The sequence below is a fragment of the Wyeomyia smithii genome, chromosome 3, assembly GCF_029784165.1.
Source record: "Wyeomyia smithii strain HCP4-BCI-WySm-NY-G18 chromosome 3, ASM2978416v1, whole genome shotgun sequence".
NCBI lineage: Eukaryota > Metazoa > Arthropoda > Insecta > Diptera > Culicidae > Wyeomyia > Wyeomyia smithii.
In genome coordinates, this window is record NC_073696.1 from 273,989,149 (window position 1) to 274,011,840 (window position 22,692).

General features: G+C 39.4%; 1 protein-coding gene across 1 annotated transcript in view; it reads right to left on the bottom strand.

The window, feature by feature from the left end:
• LOC129731789 (probable serine/threonine-protein kinase MARK-A) overlaps positions 1–8,772 on the bottom strand; it is a 402,244-nt gene extending 393,472 nt beyond the window's left edge. The window contains exons 1-2 of the mRNA XM_055692097.1: positions 8,647–8,772; positions 8,328–8,558 (exon numbers count right to left, since the gene is read on the bottom strand). The gene's annotated coding sequence lies outside the window, so the exon portion shown is untranslated. The remainder of the gene's footprint in view (positions 1–8,327; positions 8,559–8,646) is intronic.
• Between the last annotated feature and the right edge of the window lie 13,920 nt (positions 8,773–22,692).

A 22,692-nucleotide genomic window follows, 5' to 3' on the forward strand; every position in this document is an offset into this window, starting at 1 on the left:
TACATGGTAGCTGGCAGAGAACGTGACATATGACAACAGCATGAGGTGAGAAGTCAAACGACGAGTTGCAGTTGCAAATAGGGCTTTCTTCAGAGTCTAATCCAACTGAAGTCTTGCACAAATTTGGCGCTTTATAGAACACTAATGCTCTCAGTTGTCTTTTGGGGTCATGAATTGTGAACGCTAACGGGAACCGGTGTTTTTGAGAGTGTCGTGCTGAGCTTAATACCTGACTACTAGTTAGAATCACGAGCTGTGCCAAGCGTATAGACATATTGGGCTGGGCATTCAGCCAGAATGCCTGACGTAGAAGCCTCCAAAACTATACCCAGCAGAGGATCAGGAAGAGGCCGTAGTTTTCGGAGTAGGCCCCGCACCCAATGGTTGTACACTTTCGAGGAAGATATACGAGCTTTCAAGAAGACTGACGACTTGAAGTTACCAGCTAAACATGAATAAGAATAAAATCAATTGGAAAAGCAGCGCCTAACCAATCACGAGTATACTTTCTGCTCCTGATGTTTATTCTAGGCACATGTTGTAAGCAGTTTAACTTTTTTTGTAAGTTAACCCACCTTTTTTTAAGTTCTAAGTTTTTTAAGTTTTCTTCCAAGTTTCACAAGGCGCAAAGAAATTTTATTACATATGGGTCATTCCATGTCAAGTGTCCGAGGAAATGCATCGATCATCTCCGATTTCGACCAAAATTTGTGAGTCGATGTATTTTGGGCCGAAAATTATAAGTACAAAGTGTTGTATCGATTGGTGGACCCCTCGGTCAATGGGATTACCTCCACTTTCTGCGAATTTAGCAAAACACCTTTTTTATTTTGTGAATATCTCGGGACCCTGAAGAGCTACAGGTGATATTGACATACAATTTTGTAGGGTTTTAGATGTCGAATCGAACTACGTGATAAATTTTTTTCTGCAGTGTTGCCAACATTGCATTTTTTTCGGTTCAAAACTTAATTTGCAATTTCCTCGGAATACCCCCTCTTAGATTTTAATTTTGACCACGCCAATGTGTTTAGCAGACGATTTTACATAGGAATCACTTATTAGTGAAAAAACAAAATGTCGCGTTCCAGAGATACAACCTGTAACCTTTTGTGAAAATAATTCTAGAATGGTATTTTTTGCGTTACATCATTAACGGATGCTCCTCTAAGGAACATCTCTTCGATAACACAAACGCCTGCTAGGATACCATTAAGATAGCAGCAATTTTTGTAGAAAGTGTTTCGTGCGTAGACAAAAACCAAAATCTTGCAATTTTGTAAATGCTGTATCTCACATTGGTGTGGCCAAAATTAAAATCGGAGGGGGGGTATTTCGAGGAAATTGCAAATTAAGTTTTGAATCGAAAAAAACACAATGTTGGCAACACTGCAGAAAAAAAATTACCACGTAGTTCGATTCTACATCTTGAACTCTTCAAAATGATATGCCAATATCACCTGTAGCTCTTCAGGGTCCCGAGATATCCACAAATTGAAAAAGGTTAAAGGGTTAAATTCGCAAAAAATAGAGGTAGTCCCATTGACCGAGGGGTCCACCAATCGGTACAGCACTTTGTGTTTATAAGTTCTGGCCCAAATTACATCGACTCACAAATTTTGGTCGAAATTGGAGATGGTCGATGCGTTTCCTCGGACACTTGACATGGAATGACCCATATGTTATACTAATGTACGAAAAATTATTTTCATTTTGTGTTGGTAAACAACTGGAGAAGACCGATGGAATTCTCATACACGTAACAATTTACCCCGTATTGTGTCGCTGTTCTACATTTTTTTACATTTGAGTGGGTTATTAGCAAATTTTCCAACCAATTGTTGCAAGAATGGAGAAAATTCGTTAGTAACTAACCAAGTGATAAGTATTTGAAACCAACTAATTTAGTAGTTTGAAACTACTATTATTTTATGAATGCTCAATAGTAAACCTACAAACCGTGATGGGGAGCTGAGTAGTCACAAGGTTGAAGAGTCCGCTTTCAAATCGAATGGTCGTGGAGTCAAATCTTTAAATCTTAAATCTTAGCCATATTATAACCATAGAACCTTTACTTGTAATAAAAATATTTCTACAGCCAAAACGGTTTGTTTGATTAGCATATCTTTGACAAAGTTGTTGATAATAATTTTGTTCTTCCAAAAAAAAATATAAGAATTTTTTTTTTTAAATTGTAACGTACTTTTTCCTGATTTCTCCATGATCGAACAGTTCTCAATGTTTAGGTCGTTTTTTTTGTAGTTTTCATGAAAATAAAATTAGATATAAAAAATATGAGCTTTTTGAAAAAATTTGTTTTTAAGTTTTCTCTTGAGGGGAGAGTCCGTTTTGATAAGCAGATGGCCGTGGGTTCGAATCTTAGTAGAATCAGGCCATTTGTTTGTTAAAGGACTTCAACATGAGTTTATTCTCAGGCTCTCCACTACATACCCTTCCTTTCAGTAGGATTTAAAGAGGCTTGGTATAGTAGCGCCAGCAAAGTTGAAACGGAAGAATAAAACCTCACACGCAAGCACGCATATAAATGAAAAGTGTATGATTCACTTTAATAGTGATACTATCAATAATATCAAGTAAAAAGTACAGAAACACCTGCATAATATCACATTAGATCAGTCTCTGGTCGCAGCGATAAGTCCACACAGAGAAAAAAATATTTTTTAGTGTGTATAGTTTTTATGGAATGACAATATTACTATCTGCAACTTTTCGAAAGACGTCTCACCGATCTAACAAACCGTTGTAATCATCAATACATGCCCAAATTTTTTTAATAGTTTCTTAAAAATGAGTCGTGTTTTAAAAATTTTAACTAATACACAGTGGTCTTAACTCGAAAAATCGAGATCGTTTTAGATTTGACGGTGAATCATTGATTTCATGTACTCAGTGTCTTCAGCAAGTTTATTCTATAAAACAAGGCCTTTCTTTTAACGCTCTTTTTTATTTTTTAACAGTTAGATATAAAAATTATTTTTTATAATTTTTGAAATACCACATTGCTTTTTCTGTCTTCTGTCTGTACGTCTGACAAGAAAAAATAGATTTTTTCGAAGAACACCCCTCAAAATAATTTTTTTGTTCATAACTTTTTCTGTAATCGTCGGAACAATTCAAGATGTTCTAAGATTTTATTCTTTTTGTAAAACCCCGCATTTTTGAAGAATATATTGCTTGGATCTGTTGTCCAAACATTTCTAGTTTTTTTGCTGAAAATAGACATTTTAATTTCTCCGAAGGTTGCAAATAGTAGCGAACCCGACTATATGCATTTGTGAGTTTGTCGAAAGCACTGCGGTACTCATAAAAGTTCAACAGTTTATAGTTATATCCAACCGAACACTGATCGGAGAAAAACTCCGTCTCGTAACAGCCAGATTTAACAATTATCTTATTACACTTAGAATTTACTGCCGAGTCTCCGTAAATCATTGCCGAGAACGGCACCACTGAAAAAAATGACAGTTTCCACATTTTTTCATAAATCTTCTTAGTTCAACATAACTAAAAATTCCACACACGATATTTAAAATCTCGGTAGTGTTAAACATGGCTTTCATAATTTTTTTGCTGACACAGTAAATTGCCATTAAACCGTGATTGCTCGGTAATATGCCTATATATATAATATTCGTCTTCTGTAACTATCAAGTCTAACAAACATAAAGGCAACAGGAATTGTAGTAAATATTTCAACTCTAAACGACATTATTGTTCAATCTGGCTGTTAAAAGAGGCGTTTTCCTTTCATTCTGTTTTCGGTTGGATACAAGCAGAAACTGTTGAGCTCATATGAGTAACGCAGTTATTTCGACAAACTTTCAAATGCATATAGTCGGATTTGCTACTATTTGCAAATTTAAAAAAAAAAATGGACTCAAAACATGTCTATTTTTAAAGAAAAACTGGAACTTTCTTGTCAACAGATGAATAATAACAGATACAAAAACAGAGCGGGGGCCTAGTGTGGTTGGTAACGTCTCCACCAGCCACCCTCGACGCCTGGGTTCGAATCCCACCGCTGACATAGGTGTCGATGGTTGTGGGGTGGCGTGCCAACCCAACTGGTCTAGATTCAATCCTAGCCGACACCGGGAGATTTTCTGAGGCGAAAAATCTCTGGGATCACGCCTTCCATCGCATGAGGAAGTAAAGCCGTTGGCGCCGGTCCGTTAATAAACGGGTCGTGAGTTAGGGACCTGGGTGTGGAGTCGCCTCCCTGGGCGTCGGTAATTGGCCACAACAGTGGCGGAAATAGACCGACGGAAAATAAGCGAGAATAAAAAAAAAAAAAACAGATACAAAATGATAAAGTCATAAAGAACATCTTGAATTTTTTCGACGCTTACAGAAAAAGTTATGAACAAAAAAAGACAGCTTTGAAGGGTGTTCCTCTAAAAAATCCAAAGAACAGATAGAGGATTGCAATATTCAGCAATTCGCAATTTAGGTGAAGAAAGTAATCTGATATTTTGAAAATGAGAAAAAATAATTATTATATCTAACTGTTAGGGGGGTTGAACATAAAACCGGAAACGGCAAAAAAAAGGCCTTGTTTAATGGAATAAACTTGCTGAAGACACTGTAAAAATGAAATCAAATTTCACAGTCAAATCTAAAACGATCTTGGTTTTTCGAATTTAAACCACTGCATGCAATAGCACAAAATGACAGCTTCAGCCAAATAAAAAATGGACCATTAAATTGGTTACCCGTTTTTTGTGGAAATGCACAATAGGTCAACGATTCTAGTTGCAGTGATGTAAGTCCATCCAGGAAAAAATACGTAATTTTTGTTATATTTGAGTAAAAAAAACACATAATGAATTAAAAAATTTAAAAAAAAATCTCCCAGATGGTCTCGAGATACGATGCTGGCCTAACAAGCCAGTCATCGTAGGTTCGAGTCTCGGCTCGGGAGAGACTATTAGTGCCAGTAGGATCGTAGCGCTAGCCCCGCAATTGTCCTGTACACTAAACAGTCGGTTTTTTTTTTTTCGTGTTGGGTATTTTCGTCACTGCGACCAATTTTTTGATATTTTGTGACATATTCCCCCTTTTTAATTTTGCTTAGTCAGGATAACGTATCACTATTGGAAGTGGTCGTTATAGTCTGGCCAATAGCATTAGTCCAGTCCGGTATTATACTTCGTATGAAGCGCACAACCGTACTGGGATTTGTTCTCCAGATTTCAGAGGGAAGACCTCTCTCGAAGAACTTATATCTTTTGATGAAAATTGCCGGACATCGGCATAACAGATGTTCCGAGTCTTCTTTTTCCATGCCACATACTCGACATGTATCATCTTGAAGTTTTTTTATAACCTTCAAATGATAACGGCTCGGACAATGCCCTGTTATTAAACCAGTATACGTGCTTAGATCTTTTTTTGAAAGATCCAGTATTTTACGAGTCATAGAAACGTTCGGAGTGATGAACCGTTCCGACTGCCTACCGATGAAGGTGTTTGTCCAGTTGGATTCCACTTTCAGAGTTTCCCATGCTTTTAGTTCCATTCTAAGGGAAAAAGCGGATAGACCACAGAAGGGTTCTGGTCCTATGAACTGATGAGACGATCCAAGTCTTGCCAATTCATCGGCTCTTTCGTTCCCATCTATTCCACAGTGACCAGGAACCCAGTATAAGTCTACTTGATTATTACAACCCAGTGTTTGGAGTGATTGAACACACTCCCGAACTAGTTTTGATGTGCATGTCGCAGACTTCAAAGCCTTCAACGCTGCTTGACTGTCGGACATCATGCAAATGTTTGAGTGTCTGTATTTCCTGCGTAGGCATATTTCAGAACATTCTAGTATTGCTTGGACTTCAGCTTGGAAGACAGTTGGCCATTGGCCCATTGGAACTGACAGGTCTATTCCTGGGCCAGTTACTCCTGCTCCCACTCGATTGTTCATTTTTGAACCATCTGTGTAGAAAATGATTGATCCTGGGCGGAGATCAGGACCACCGCGTTCCCAAACATCACGCTCAGGTTCAAACATTCGAAATCGTCTTTCAAAATTGTATCTTTTCTCCATCCGGTCTTCATTGTTTATCACTAGGGGATTGATACGAATAGTTTTTAGAATACCTAGATGACCCGTTAAATCACCCTCAAAGAGCCTTAATGATCTTTTGATCCGTAAGGCACTCTTTTCGGCTTCTAATTGTATGAATTGGTGCAGTGGAAGCATAAACAGTAGAGCTTCCAATGCCTTGGTGGGTGTGCTCCTCATTGCACCAGTTATTGAGAGAGTGGCTAGCCGTTGAAGTTTTTCCAACTTATCTTGAGCACCTTTCTCCCTTGTTTTTGTCCACCAGACTAGTGAAGCATAGGTAATTCTGGGTCTCACTTTAGCCGAATATATCCAATGGATCATTTTCGGTTTGAGTCCCCATTGTTTACCAAAAGTTTTATTACATATCCATAGAGTATTTGTAGCTTTTTTTATTGTCGCTCTAGATGTGTATTTCAGTTAAGTTTTTTGTCAAGAGTTACTCCAAGGTATTTGACGTTATCTGAGAGTTTAAGAAGCTCACCTTTTAGCATAATATCATTAAGCCTAGTCTTTTTTCTACGTGTAAATGGGACGATAGTGGTTTTTGAAGGATTTACATTTAAGCCTTCCCTATCGCACCACGAGGAAATAATGTTTAAGGCAGTTTGCATTCGGTCTGTGATGATATCATCATACTTGCCACGAACAATAATGACAATATCATCAGCAAATCCAACTACTTCAAAGCCTTCTTCCATCAATTTTTTTAGAAGATCATCAACTATTAATGACCACAGCAGAGGAGATATCACCCTTCCTTGTGGGCACCCTTTTATAGCTGTTACACTTATATTAGAGCTACCAAGGCTTGCTGCTATTTCTCTTTTTGATAACATCTCGCTTATCCAATGAATAATGCAATTGTCAAAACCACGTTTCTCCATTGCAGCAGCCATTGAGTCATGAGACGAGTTATCAAATGCCCCTTCAATATCAAGGAACGCCGTAAGGGAAATTTCTTTTGCAGCAAAAGATTTTTCTAGTTTTGTAACTATAGTATGGAGTGCAGTTACCGACGATTTCCCTCCTGGTAAGCAAATTGATATTTACTAAGAGGAGTTTTAGAAAGATATGATGATTTGATGTGCTCACCGATTATTTTTTCCATTGTTTTGAGAACGACTGACGATAAGCTAATTGGCCTAAAGGATTTTGGCAGAGATTTGTTCCTTTTGTTGGCCTTAGGGATAAAAATAACCCGTACTTGTCGCCACGCTTCCGGAATATAGCCTAGAATTAAGCTGGATTGAAAGAGTTGTGTTAGAATGGGCATCAGAACTGTTTTACCTTTCTGTAGTAGTACCGGATAGATTCCGTCTCTACCAGGTGACTTGAAGGGTTCAAAGGAGTCTATTGCCCATTCAACTCTACTTTCGGTAAAAATTTGGTTGGCCAAAGTAATTGCATCATCCCTAGTTCTTACTAGCCCAGTCATCGTATTCACTGTTTCGTGAATTTCTGTCCTGGTTATAAGATTTCCAGTACTTGATACAGATGTACTTTGGTCTTCACTTGAGTTAATGATCGACCCAGGAAAGTGTGTTTTCATCATTAACTCTAATATTTCTCTAGCAGAGCTAGTACAAGAACCATCTTCTTTTCTTAGAGTACCCAACTCATTTGAGTGATCTTTCGCAAGGATTTTTTGCAGCCTGGCGGCTGTTGGAGTATTTTCAATGTTTTCACATGTATGCCTCCAGTGAATCCTTTTAGATCTTCTTATTTCTTTATTATAGGCGGTGAGGGATTGCTTGTATTCGTCCCACTGTTGGGTTCGTTTAGCCCGGTTGAAGAGTTTCCGAGTTTTTTTCCGAAGTTTTTGTAGAGATTGATTCCACCAAGGTACTTCTCTATTTGTAGAGCGTATCTTTGCAGGGCAGCAATCAAGGTAAGACTGTTGGATCAAATTTGAGAGATATTTGGAATTTTCTTCCAACTCTCTGTATGATTTGGAACATCCTCCGAAGCTGTTCAAAGCTGCCATTAGCTTTGAATTATAAAGCTCCCAGTTTGTTGCTCCCAGTGCGTTCTTGATTTGCTTCATAATCAAATAAGATTTGCTTGTGGTCAGATAAAGATTCTTCATCTGATACGTGCCAATTTTTTATTCTGCCGGATATCACCGGACTACATAGTGTAAGGTCAAGAACTTCTTGTCTTAATACATTTACAAAAGTTAGTTTATCCCCCTTATTACATATATCTATCCCTTGTGATGATATAAAGTCTAAAAGGTACTCACCCCTGTTGTTGATGTCTGTGCTGGCCCAAATCGTGTGATGGGCGTTTGCATCACATCCAATTATAAAAGCTTTGTTTTGTTCCTTACAGTAAGAAACCAATCTAGTGACCTCTGGTGGAGGAACTTCTCCCACGTCACCTGGAAAGTATGCCGACGCGATACAAATTTCAGTTTTGCCGTGGGTCGTTGGTGCCTCCAACGTGATTGCTGTCAAGTCTCTTGAAATGAATTCTGTAATTGGAAAGAAATTAGCTCTCCTGTTTACTACGATTGCGGCCCTCGGCGAGGGCTGACAATCGTCATAAATTAGCTTACATACGTTTGAAGGAAATCCTTGTATCCTACTGTTATATGTCCATGGCTCCTGGATTAACGCAACATCCAGTTTGCTCTCCGTGAATCGCTTCAAAAGTACAACGGTTGCTCCCTTTGCGTGGTGCAGATTCACTTGAATGCATTTGATATTTCTATCATTCATTTCTTCTGCTTGAATCTCCGCATCGTTGTGGTGGTCTTTTCTTCCCACTGTTTGACATGCGGTCGGTTGCGAAGTCGGTGTATAAATAAACAGAAGGTCGAGTTCTGAATCGGAATGTAGCACTAAGGCTTTGATTTGATAGTAGAGAATTTGTTGTTTTACAATGGGTATAATAATTCAAATTTTATTTATGAAGCATTTTTCTTCCCAAACAACATTTTTCCAGCAGCAATAAACATAGTAAACACCTTAAAACCAACGTCAACCGTAATCACCGACTATTTTTCCCCTGTCGACAAGCTGCTTGTCAGGTTGTTTTCATTCTATCCTAGCTTGGTTGTTCATGAATTACTATCGCGGGAAAGTTTATCTAAGAAGCACTCACTTCTCCTACCGAGCAGTCAGTTGCATCCGTGTGGCATCACCCGGTGCTGACCAAAGCCAACGTACGCCGTCGCCATCGTTCCTGGTCCGGGCAATTAATTGCGAACGTTTAGCGACGCAGAAGAGTTGCTGAATTGAGCCATTTTTCGAGGCCCTTTTTACTCCCGCGAATATTTGCTCGCTCTATTCGCGGTCCAGTTGGTGAAATGAAAATGTCATCAGGAGCGATTTCCTCCGCTTCCCCTCAAGCTGACAGACTCTTTTGGGATTATGGTACTTGGAGTGGCGCTACTGCTGCTGCTGCTAAGTTATTCATGCTCGTTTCGCGGATGGCAGGATTTTATGTCGTCTGTTTATTGCTTTAAACATCTTCGTTTAACTTCAGCCGAAAGTGCGCGATGTTTGATGTTTTCACGGCCTTAATCGTTTCTTTTTTTATTATAGCTTGAGGACGAATAAAACCACCGTGCTCTGTACGGTTAAACATTTTATTTTGCCCTCTTCTGTGCAGGTAAGCTCTTCGTTACCGATTGGAAAACGGTATACCTTTATCAGTTCTCGCACTTCGTACACTCAATTGCCCATCATTCATGGCAAGTACGACTCTTAAGGCTCATAATAAAATCCTGGTGATATCCGTCACCCGAGAGAAAAAAGCACACCCTCAGGCGGCTCTGTTCAATGTGTCTTATCGATATTTGGAAAATGTCTTTTTTTGTGCTACCTTATGCAAGTTGCATGATTTCGTGTGAGTAAGTTCGGTACTTACTGTGTGTATGTCAGACAATGAAGAAGGCGAAAAGTCATCTAACTAATTAATATTCAAGACCTTTTAGTATATATCCGTGATGGAAGGGGGGGTTTGTGAGTTTCTAAAAACAAAACCAGACCATTGAAAAAAACTTTTAAGCAATTAGATCATTGTAGAATAAACCAATCCCTCCTCCCCTTTTCAAAAACATCCTGCGCACGACTTTGTAGCTGAACATTGCCTAGCGACTTATTGCCACCAATTGTGAATAGTCAATGGCTCGTAAGGATCTCGTCTCACCGTAATTCGAAGAGCATCCTCTATAAGTAATCCTCTGCGATTAGCCTATTCTTCCGCGGTGGTCGCGCGAAAACTGTTCATTGAGACTTTCTTTTTCTCGCCTATTTAGGGCCTCTCTGGCACACAGTCAAATGGATGATGATGATGGTGGGATGGCATTCAGTGGCCTGGGGGGAACCTCCTTTATTACCGCGCATTAGCTGCTGCATCACCACGGTGATTGGGTGATTTTTTCCTCTCACCTTTCCTCCGACCCTCACCAACCACTACAACAATAACAGTAAAAGCAGATCCCACCGCCGAAGAAAGCAAGCGCAGACTTTTTTGGCGACTCGCCGAAAAAGAGGAAAAATAAATGCTTCACCTACCCGCTGCCGGCCAGCTGTTTTTGGAGCTGAGCTGAATGAATAGCCGGAAACTGTGTCTGGTACGAGGAGGGAAAAAAGCTTTCCTTTTTCGAAACGGGCGCTCATCGCTAGCACAATGGCATACTTATGTAATTAGGAGAATGCCTGATGGTGGAAGAATCGAGAAAGGTTTTTTTTTGCTCCCATCCGCCACTCAGGACTGTTAGCGAAAGAGAATTAAATTAGCTGAAAATAAATTCGTGCAATAAAGACGGAAAGAAATTAATCACATTGTTTCAACCCGGATTTTCCATCGCAATTCGGCCAACTTTTTTGGCGACGCAAGGTGCTAGGATTAGTATGTTTCTAATGTATTGCTAACAAGATTTATAAGTTTGTTTGTTCACCAGTATCTGCCAATTTCTTATACGCAAATCGCTTTCCGAGCAATAAAAATTCCTTGCATGGAGCAACCACAACATGCATCACAGTAATTCTCAAAACGGACCGATTTAGATCCGTAGCATTACACTGATTAATCAAATGAATAAATGAAAGCCGAAATTCACTCACCATCAACGGCACTGCCGTTTCCAGGGAAACTTTCCTTCCCGACGAACAATCGCATTAGATTCCTATTACCGGGCAGACAGATCGTTACTATCATTGTTAGGATGGATGAAAATTATGATAATTATCCCGCAGAGTGTGCCTTTACTGTCACCCACGTGCAGACCGTAGCCTTTCTCTTTCTCTCTAGTCACTGACAGACACGAGGCAAGTCATAAATATTCAACGAATAATTTCCATTCGAGCTGAAACTTCGACATTACTGTGCTTGCAACCCGATATTGTGTGCCGGCACCAAACGTGAGCAGCAAGCGGAAAAAAAGGGGTTGAAGTCGAGCGTCGAGCGTTTCGCCCTTCATTATCGGGCGGGAATAAAAGTGAATTGATTACTCGGTAACGGTGCTGCTGCTCCCGCGTAGAATTCGGTTTCGATTTGCCATGTTCTGGGGAAAGAAATTTTCGGCCGGGGAAGTATGTCGAAAAGTAATCCCAAAGATTTATTATGCCAGGAATCAAGTTAGTACCAAATTATGTTATTTCAGCGAGTTTCACAAGCGTACTACAGAGCTTTATTACTAACGTAAAACGAATCAGTAGGACGCAGCTGTTGCTGACCTGAAAAGAACTGTTTTGGTTTATTTTCTACCACATAATTTTTTTTCTTTTTCAAGAGCAACTTTATGCTCCAGCAGAAAAACAATCACTTAATAAAATATATAGTTAAATTAATAAGTTTATCAACGTTTATTGTAATGATTGTACAGCACAGTAACAAAATAGAATAGTTCATTCGTTCCTTAGGTAGATAAAAAAATCACAAGAAGGTTGTATGCAAAGCCACGACCGCAAGGTTGAAGTAGAATACTTTTACAAGAAAGATAACCTGGCTGCTTGCGTGTCAGTCATTTTTTCTAGTAAATTAACGTTGACCGTTCATTGGCAGTATTGTAATTTCTTTTCGTCTGATATTTTGAATGAAGTTCATTGGATATTTTTAAATTTTGTGCAAATGAGAAGTTGAAGTGCTGCCGAATTGTAATATGCACATTTAATACGACATCATTACACGGGAACGGAACAAAGGCTACGGTTATGCAGAACGCGAATGCCGGCGCGATGTGATTCGCCTTACCGTGGTGAAATGTACAGCTCTTTTTAAGGCGAAGTAGAGCTATACATTTCAACAGATTTCGTCTTGCCGAATCGCATCGCGCCGTTATTTGCGTTCTGCATGACCGTAGCCAAACACTAAGCGACGCAAACACGTAATAATAGTCAGAGTATGCATGTAGATGAAGATAATTAACTTTGGATTATAGCGCAAAACGAGAAAATATTAACTCTTCAAATAATCATTTGTGTTCTTCAAATTTCAGTTGTTCAATTTAATATCCGTTGAAATGTTTGTTTATTATCTGATGAAGCTCTTATATAGGCCAAATGATGCATTCCCAATTTACTAGGTCCATCACTCTGCCGACCGTGCTTGGGAAAGCGCGGTATAACGACCAATCAGAGGTCGAATTTTGTGTTTTGACAAGGCTTAAGAGTTTTCAATAGTACAATAGTTCGAATGATAAAATTGCAATTTCATGCATTTGGTAGGAATCTTAGAAGATTTTCTAATCGATTGCTGCAAAAACGAAGGAAATCCATCGAAAACTAACCGATTTATTAGCATTTGAAATTTTTCTCACTTTTTTCTGTTTTAGATTTACATTTTACATCCCTATGTAGCCGAACTTCCTGAGAGAAGTATTCTAATTCAAAATTAAATCTTCATTAATTCATTTGTTGTACTTATAAGAACAATTGTTCAATTTATCATAGGATGTAGTGTTTATCTTACATCTCTGTGTTACCTTGATAGTGAGGACTAAGGCGCACGGTCAACACAATGAGAAAGGTGTTTTCACATTGAAAACTAGACACGGCTTTACTGGAGGAAGTGTTGGCAAATGCATGTACCGCTAATACCACCGCTATCATACGAAAGCGCGTCGTTTCATGTGGGGAATATCAACAACGAGAAATGACGCGCGTCTAAGCATAACCCGAACTGTTTCGCCGTGCTGCTCCCATTTACCCTTACATCGGCCTCAAGGAAGTACCGGCTGCATCTGCATCTACCGCTGAGGCTGTCACTATACTGCTATTGGTACCAAAAACTATCAACTCTTCAAATAAATGTGTTATTTATTCTCAAAAGAACAATTGTTCAATTCAAAATCGGATTTACGCAATCGCATCTCTGTAATATTACCGACAATAATATTCTTCTGAACAAACTGATACAACTTTTCCATTAGGCCTCTGCCATAATAGACGCGAAAAGCGACGCGAACCGATTCGCTCAGCTGTAGGTTAATGTACAGCCATCAGTAGAGCTGTACATCAACCTACGGCCGAGCGAATCGGTTCGCGCCGCTTTTCGCGTCTACTATGGCAGAGGCCTTAGAGGAAGTTGCTGGCTGATGTATTCACTTCATGCAAGCCTGCTGCTGATGCTTCCCGCTACCACACTGAAACAGCATTTTAGTGAAGGGAGTGTCGTTGCATCAGCTGACCCTGCTACTATCGATGCTGATATACCCGCTGCAACAGCTACGCTATGCATAGCCATGCCACAGTTGTGGCCGCTATACGCTGGTCCAACTGCTGAGCAACTGCAACGCTATCCGTAGCCATGCCACAGTTGTGGCCGCCATTGGTATCCGCTGTACCTGCATCTGCTGGCCCTGCTGCTATCGATGGTGAGATCCGCTGAAACTGCTACGCTTTTTCGCAGCCATGCCACAGTTGTGGCCGCTATCCGCTATCGATGGTACCCACTGCTCGCTCCCGCTGCTGCTAAGGGAGGACTGCTGTCGTCGCTGTTCAGAACTACTATGAGCGGCTTCGACTAAAACAGGCTCTTATATAGGGATGAAAATAGGAATGAATTATTTTACGTACGTGGTGGAATGATATAACTTGAAAAATATGTGTGACTTCATTCTGGTTCAGAGCGATCATTTGATAAGCTCCACCTCTTTTTTTCAGTTTCTAAAGTTTTTCCTCAGTTTCGTAGCACGGATGCACAAAAATGATTTCTTGTCGAGCCGGACCGATAGCACTCTCATTGAAGCAACAAAATAACATGTTTTGTGTCGTGTTGTGCAGCTTGGTTGAAGAAAATGTTCCCGTCCCCATGTCGCATGTAAGCAGATTATTGCGTTCAGTAGATAGTGTATCCAGCGAATAAACACCGATGGTGCTCTCACACACGCAACGGTTTTAACCCGTATCTTATTGCGGTTTGTAACATCAAGCGATTTCGTTTGCTCGCTCTTGCGTGTTGCATCATGTTGCAACTTGGCAGCTGGGAGACGACGAAATTCTGATTATGCTGATTGATTGAATCGACTTCATATTAGCTCTGCATAGTCGAACTAACTGCTTTTGTGAATGCGTACTAACAGGGCAGTTAATTATTCAATGTCGGTTATGCTGATCGCAGCGTTTGCGCTGCCCCTACAGTGGGGAGTTTACTAAATAAAGTAAAAATTAGACAACTACAACAGAATTTGATTGCATCCCGCACAGAATGTCTGCTTGTGTTGATGCCAGAAAATTATTAACCTTCAATTATTTTTTTATTTGCCTTCAAAAAAGCATTTTGCTGTTCAAAATCGGTTGCTAATTACAACCTTTGAGCTGCCCTAACATTGGGGGAATTAAGATACACGGACAACATGCACTGTGGAAGCTATTTCACATTCAGTAAATAAGACGGGTGCGACAAATTTAAATTGCTAGGATGCAACACAGAATACTTGCTTGCGTTGACAAAAATTATTAACTTTCAATGAATTGTTTATTTGCCTTAAAAAAGGCATTTTGATTTCCGAAATTGGATTTCCTGATGGCAATCATCATGCTGCCCCAACACGGGGGGAATAATGGCTGTCTGGGGACACACGCTGAGAAAACCGCGCTGCTCCTGGGACGTGGTGACCAACCACAGGGCCAGTGCTGCTGCTAAGGAAGGACGACTGCTGTTGTCGCTGTCTAGAACTATTATGAGCGGCTCCGGCTGAAACAGGCTCTTATATAGGCCAAATAGCATGTTTTGAATTGCAAGGTATATGATCCTGTGGACCGTGCTTGGGAAGCAAGCATATAACGACCAATCAGAGTTCGAATTTTTCGTTTTGACAAGGCTTGACTATTCCAATAGTACAATAGTGTGAATAATAAAATTACAATTATCTAATTTTGGGAAGAATCTTAGAAGATTTTCCAATCTATTGCTGCAAGCACGAAGGAAATCCATCGATTACTAACCGATTTATAAGCATTTGAAATTGGACATATTTTTCACTTTTTTCGGTTTTAGATTTTCATTTCACATCCCTATGTAGCCGAACTTCCTGAGAGAAGTATTCTACTTCAAAATTCAAGCTTTACCTTTAAAACCGAACTCTACGCGCTGAGTTAATTTGAAGTTCCTGGTGCATAACAATCAAAGACTCCCGGGGTCCCATTTCCAGTAAAACAGTCAAAGTCACAGCAGAGCAGCAGCACACTCTCACATCCGAAAATGAGTTTGTTCTCAGACGAACAGCAGATAAAAGGAAAAAACCCCATTTTTGTGATCCGTTCCAACTGCAGTGCACGCTCCACACAGTAACCGTACGAGATGCAGCTTACATTACACGGGTGCAGTCTACTTTGTGTGTACACTCCATGAGGCACACGGCAACCGGCAACAATGTCAGCAACTCAAACATTTTAACATTTCTCATTCCGTTAATGAGACAATTTCCTGTCGCGACACAGTCACAGAAGGGCGGATCCGAGCTCCGTGCCGTTTGATTGCAGCTATCGTATGCACTTGTATCCAGCTCGTATGCAATTGTATCCAGCTCGGCGTTCGCGAAAAGTTTTACCCTCAGTTCTGCTGGGGGGCACGCAACAGAGTCGGAAGCATCCAACAGTGCGATAGTTGGAGAACTTTTTTACAGAAACATAACCGGCAGTAAGTTTATGTTACAATGTTTCAGGTATTATTGAGTTTCAATTCACTAGCACAAAATTTTCTTTAAGATGTTTGTTGTTTGTCACTACGATGCTGATCATTTTTGAGGCTGGGAAAATCCGAGTCGATAGTGTACTACCATCGTATGCACAAACCGGGAACCCTTCGTACCGGATGACAGTGCAGGGTTTGAATAATAAATCCTGAAACTTGATGCGCTCCCTCATGGCTCCCGGTGAGTGGTTCGAAAGTTTACCGTCACCCATCGTCACTCTCCTGCCTGCAGATGAATGTTTAAATTTCCCACAAGGCATCCACCAACTATGGGTTGCACACATGAATATGAAATTCTCCGAGGGCGAAATTTATGTGTTCCATACTGCATACGGCCAGGTGTTGTTTTTCCGCGCTGTAAAGTTGCAACAGATTCGGAGAAGTAAGAAACATGCGCTTACATCGATCCTAGATTCGTTGGATTTTTTTTTTTGCTCGTCTGAGTGAAACTTTTAGTCTCCGTAAAACGTAGCGTCACATAAGGAGTATTTGGGCCAAAAAACTGGCCAAAAGTCCAAGTCGCTCTATTTTGGTAGTAATTGGATAGATTTATATCAAAAACGTGTTATTTTCATATACTCAACACAAAAAAGGTGACATCCATTCAAAACGTCACCTAACATATAAAGTATTACTTTAAATTCGCTTACTTAATTTTTTAGTGTCTTTTTACACATTATATAAAACAAAGATTTAGAAATTTCCATATAAATCTTTATTTAATAAAATGTCAATAAAAAAATAAGAGGAACCAGGAGGAAGATTTTTCTTTTCGTATATTTACAGGAGGCTTTGACCTTTCTGTCAATGAATAAAGCTTCGACGGGACTTGCGCGGAAGGTTACTTAATCATATAATTAATTTCACAATATTATGGATTTTTCGCGGTCGGTTTTCACAATCACTTATTTCGTTAACAATCCATGATTATTTTATGCATTCAACGTTTTAAATATTGCAAAACATTTTACTTATCTTGTAGATTATGTCCTGTGAGAGGGAAAAACTATTTGACAAAATTTTTCAATTTTTTACGCCACTCGAGCAGTAGCACGTATTTTCCAAACTGACCAATTCACTGCGGAATAAATTAGAAATATAACAGTTTATGTGATAAGACACCAATCGGTTCTGGGATAGCATGAGGGTATGGTTCAACTGAAATCAATTAAAAATAATGGAAATCGTGTATTTTGTATTTCGGACTTTTGACCAACTTTTTGGGTCAAATACTCCTATGTGCGTCAGTCAACAAACACGCATCCCCTGTGGGGAAGAGTTGTGATGGTACTTGATGCTTGACGCTTAACGGGAAACAGGATGTGAAAGAAGAGAAAGAAAGCGTAAAACGTCATGGGAATACCAATTGGTGATGCTCCTCGCAAGCACTACAAAGTTGTCGTTCTACATTCTAGCATTATTAAATCCTCAAAGGAAGTCTGTTTCGTTTGATTTGTTTGCTGCTGGCAGCTTCTAATTGCTGTTTTATTGCGAATGATTTCTAAATCATGTCCAATATCCTAACTCCAGGTTTGCTAATATTGTCGGACCAGCGAACCTCTTTCAAATTCCATTCAACGGATAAAACCAATATCCGTTCGGTTCGGACGGATAACCCCTCCCGAGCAATACGTGTAGGCTTTCTTGGTGCCATCAATATTCGATTCGTCTCTCGTACCCGGTTCCCCGTTAAGAAAGGTGAAATTGAATTAAATTTCCAATTTGTTTAGGACTAGGCTTGCGTTCCGCCAGCAGTCCCGTGTGATTCTACCTGAATTCCTGACGGTGGCTACCGTGGTCGTGGATAGGTTTTTTATTGTGGGGAGGGTTTCAACCAAATACATATTGTTAACTTCAGTATAAAGATATACATGAATGCATTCAAATTTTTCAAAAAAGGTTTAATATTTCAAGCTGTTCATCATGACCGTCGGTTTTTGATATCAACAACAGGAAAAAAAGTACTTTTCAATCAACAACCGTTATTTGTAATGTTGTTATCATCAAAAATTACGAATCCATGGTTTATACTATTTTAGGCCAACCAGTAAACAAGCAGTAAACAAAATTTTAATTTTACATTTCTCAGATTTTTGTAACTACAGGTAGGACTCGATTATTCGGAGTTTTGAAAAACTTTTCGCTCCGGATAATCGAACCCACCGGATTATCGAGACATTTTTATTTTTTTTTATTTATAATATCTCTCATCTAGATCAGTGAGTTTTCTAATATAATGTATGGTACGCAATACATGTGCAGACGATATGAATTGAAAATTGTCTTCATACTGCTTGTCGGCGTTTGTTAATTATATATACGTAATGATGAATTATGTTATATTGATTATCTCGAAGATGTAAAAACGAAATAAAATATACCAAAACGACCATTAAAAAGACAGCTTTTGCTTCAAGAGATTAAAGGAAATATTATCCAGAAAATATAATAGAATTAGATATGATTTATGTATTTATTTGTTTTTATTATCTTGAATATTAAGAAGATTTGAGGGGTCTCATATGCAGACCCTGTTCGATTTTGATAACACTTATGACTTTTTTTCTATTTCTTGAGTGACCTGTAACAACCGATTTGGCCACTAATGGGCAACTTTGCGGATTTCAAATCGTTATTGATTTCGCTTGATGTGTTTTGGTTCAATAATCCAGGAGTATCCGGAACACAACCGGGACAGGCCTGCTTGTGGTTTAGTACTGCATTGATTATGGCCATCATATTACTGGAATATGTTCCGGCCATAAATCCGAAACCGGTTGACCAATAGCGGTAGTCCCAATGACTCCCGGAAACTCCCAATATCCTGGAAGACAAAACTACATTATAGAAATACAGATGAAAAAAATACTCCGGATAATCGTGCCCCGGATAATCGAGCCCCCGAATAATAGAGTCTCCGGATAATCGAGTCCGACCTGTATAGCCATTTCACATTAATTATTCACTGAATTTACTATGATCAGGAAATTTTTTATAAATAAGTACTGGTCGGTTAAGAAGATCCAATTTTCCATCGTTCTCAAACAAGCTGTATACGAGCTCAAAATATCTCCGAAGTTGTTCAGCGGTTCTACTTCGAAATTTCAGGATGTCTTAGCGGAAATTTCTTCAACCACTCTGTTGATGGCAGCTAAATTATTATTAAATAGCTTGCCTTGTTGGTTTGCAAGTTCAGACACTGCTGCCAATATTTTCTTGGTAGTTTTGGAAAAATTGTAAAATTGTGAATTGGATACATTACGTGAAACAGCACCGAGTCGAAAAGCAGATTATGCCCTCTCCGATCATTGACGGCGTTTCTGGACAATTTTTCGACCCGATTTAAAATAAATAGTATGAACACAATTTAACAGCAAACTACATTTTTATTTCACTTTTATTTTCTCCAAGGTTTTCTATTACAGTGCATTGATTCAAAATTTGATTCTACTCAATCGTAGGACAATGATCGAATTTTTGATCGAAGACTGCCCATCAGCTTCAGCACAAACTGATTAGCGATGAGTCTCATGCGAATTTATAGATGGAATCTTAATTGATGCTCTGAGTTAATTGGCAAGAGCCCAAACAGTCTCGATTGGGTTTACCTGGGGACAATTTGGCGGATCTATCTCCTTTGGCATGTAAATAACTACGGTGAATTGGTACCAGGGCACCGCGTCCTTTGAAAAGTGCACTGATGCCAAATCCGGCCAAAACAGCACTGGATAGTCATGATGAGAGATCATGGGCAGCAAACGCTGATTGAGACACTCTCGGACCTGAACAGTGGTATTCATTGTGTCTGATGGCTCGGAAAACATGCCACAATTGTCTTTTTAGCGAACTTTTCGGTACACATTGATTTTCCCGCCTCGTCTACAGTCTAGTCATCCCGAACCGTGACCACCCGGAAGCGATTTTGTAGTCAACTTTGAAATTGGTCTTATCGTCCATTATTACGCGCACCGATTTTCCTCGAAGTGTCTTTTTCTGCTTCTTATATGTCTTTTTTCTGCTTCTTATATGTCTTTAGACCTAACCTTACCTTGGCACGATGGACGGGTACTGTGAAGTAACCCTGCTTTTTTTGGATATTTGGATACTGTTTTTGGCACATTTTGCCAAAGGATAAGTACAACGATACACCGAGCCCCACTGCTGAGTCGAGAAAATTTTCAGCTCGAGAAGATCCTTGACCTGATCGGGAATCGAACCCGATAGCACAACCGTGTGGGAGAGCTAGTCGATCGACATTGCTAACCACAGAGCCACGGGGACCACGATAGTCTGCTCTCCTATGCATAAGCCATTTAACAGCCGCGAGAGCAAGAAAAAAAAAATACGTTGCCACAATTCACACAGGCTTACGGGCTAACCAACGCCGAGTACGCACAAGAATGGATGGCAAAAGTGGAACGAAAGAGCTGGTTCACTGATCTTCTGAATCTGCATAGATGTAAACAAACCGCTGGTCAGAAGAGTCAGCTCTTTGAAAGAACGAAATCTTTTGATCGCTCTCAGAAGAACTGGTTCTTCCGCTCCGATTCGCTCACTTTAGTGAACCATTTTTCTTACCTCTAGTAATGATAGCAAACCTTTTCTGAAGTTCGGTTGGTGCAAGGTTGGAGGCAATAAAAATAGGAGCAGCTGGAACTTCAAAAGGACCAGCTGCCAGAACTAATTGTCCTGCAGCTCACAGCGAAACGCTAAAACATGTCATAGTAGGAATTCTCCCGATAAACTACCCCAGAACAGAACTCTCCATAACCAAACAGATAGCAAAATCTATCCTAGAAAAGCTTATGGTTATGGAGGAGAAAGCAGATGATACCGAATATATAAGCGTATAGTTGTTAGATGCTAGGACATATAAACAGCGGATTGGCTTAAGGCAATCACACCTAACCTTGAAAATGAGGAAGCAGTTGAACTGATGGTGGTGGATGAAAACAACATCCCAAAACTAGTAATTATCTCCGTTTTTTTTTTTTCAGAAGAGCGTGGTGAATGATAACAAAACGGTTTTGAACCTAATAGAACAATCCGACAACGAAAAAAGGCAAAGACGATGAGCTATTAGACTCGAGTCGAACGCGATGAAAGTGAGATTCTAGAATAACTTAGAAAGGCCTCTAGAAAACTGTTTGATAAAGGAAAACAGATATTTGGAACCTGTTTTGAAAATCACTAACAAAATACAACAAGAAAATAAGAAATCTGAAGAAGAGGAAAAACCTAATGTGTGAACGTAACGAAAATACTTCCACTGTAGCCAGGTGGCAAACAGCTCTGCTACATATTACACTTTTTATCCACTTTCACGATTTAATTCTATCACTTTTCACCTATCACTTGCATATACGTATTTCAACGCTTACTTAGCGCCTTCGTCAGTGCTTATTTGGACTGCGAGAAATAGAAAATGAAAAAGAAAATAGCGAAGCTCCTAAATTTTTATACCTAAGTAGGTAAACGAATGGGACAAGAAATGTGCGGCCTGGTGATGCCTTGTCTGGGAGTTTTAGGTAGTAATTTAAAAAGCCAAGAGAAATGATTACCCTGATTTCTGTTAAGGAGGCTAGCGGGGTTTGGTTTGAAAATTTATAAACTTTCTGCGACATCTAATTTCCAAGGGGATGTTACTGATCGAACTAGACTAATGTTGTCGGTAGTCATGGCGTGATCTTCATGAAAAATATTTTCGGCTATTTTGGATCTGAAATGGTGAGTTATTCTTTTTTCTGAGTCTTTTTCAGCCTTTATAAGTTCTGCAGTATGTTCCTTAAACCGGATGTCTGAATTTCTTCTAGTTTGGCCAATATAAACCTTATCACAATGTGGACATGCAACTTTATAAACACCCGCTGTATGCAATTTGTCAATAGTGTCTTCAGTAGACCCCAACTTTGTTTTAATTTGATTATTTCTACTACTGTAGATAATATCAATACCAAATTTTCTAAATTTTTTTCGTAGTCGACGTGTAAAATTTTCTTCATATTCAACCACTACTCTCTTCCGATCTTTTGTTAGCGGTGTGAGGGTTGTGTGAGATTTCCTATGTTGGAAAACTAAAGTACGCAGTTACTTGAAGTTAACTCGACTTTTCATGGAAGACAATTATTTTTCATTTCGTGTGAAATTTTACAAACAAACAAAAGGAGCACCGATGGGGAATCCGCTTTCACCTTTCTTATGTGAGCTTTTTATGGCACATTTAGAAAATAAACTAAATGAAAAAGACTGCTTACCAGATCGTTGGTGGAGGTATGTTGATGATGTTTTGCCTTTCTCCTAGAAAGGTATAGCAATCACTTGCAAAACCGAAAGTATAAAAGTGCTCCAAAGGGCCGAATGGCATATATCACTCGACTCAGCTCGACGAGCTGAGAATTTTCTGTATGTATGTGTGTGTGTATGTTCAGATCTTTGTTCTCACTCACTTTTCTCAGAGATGG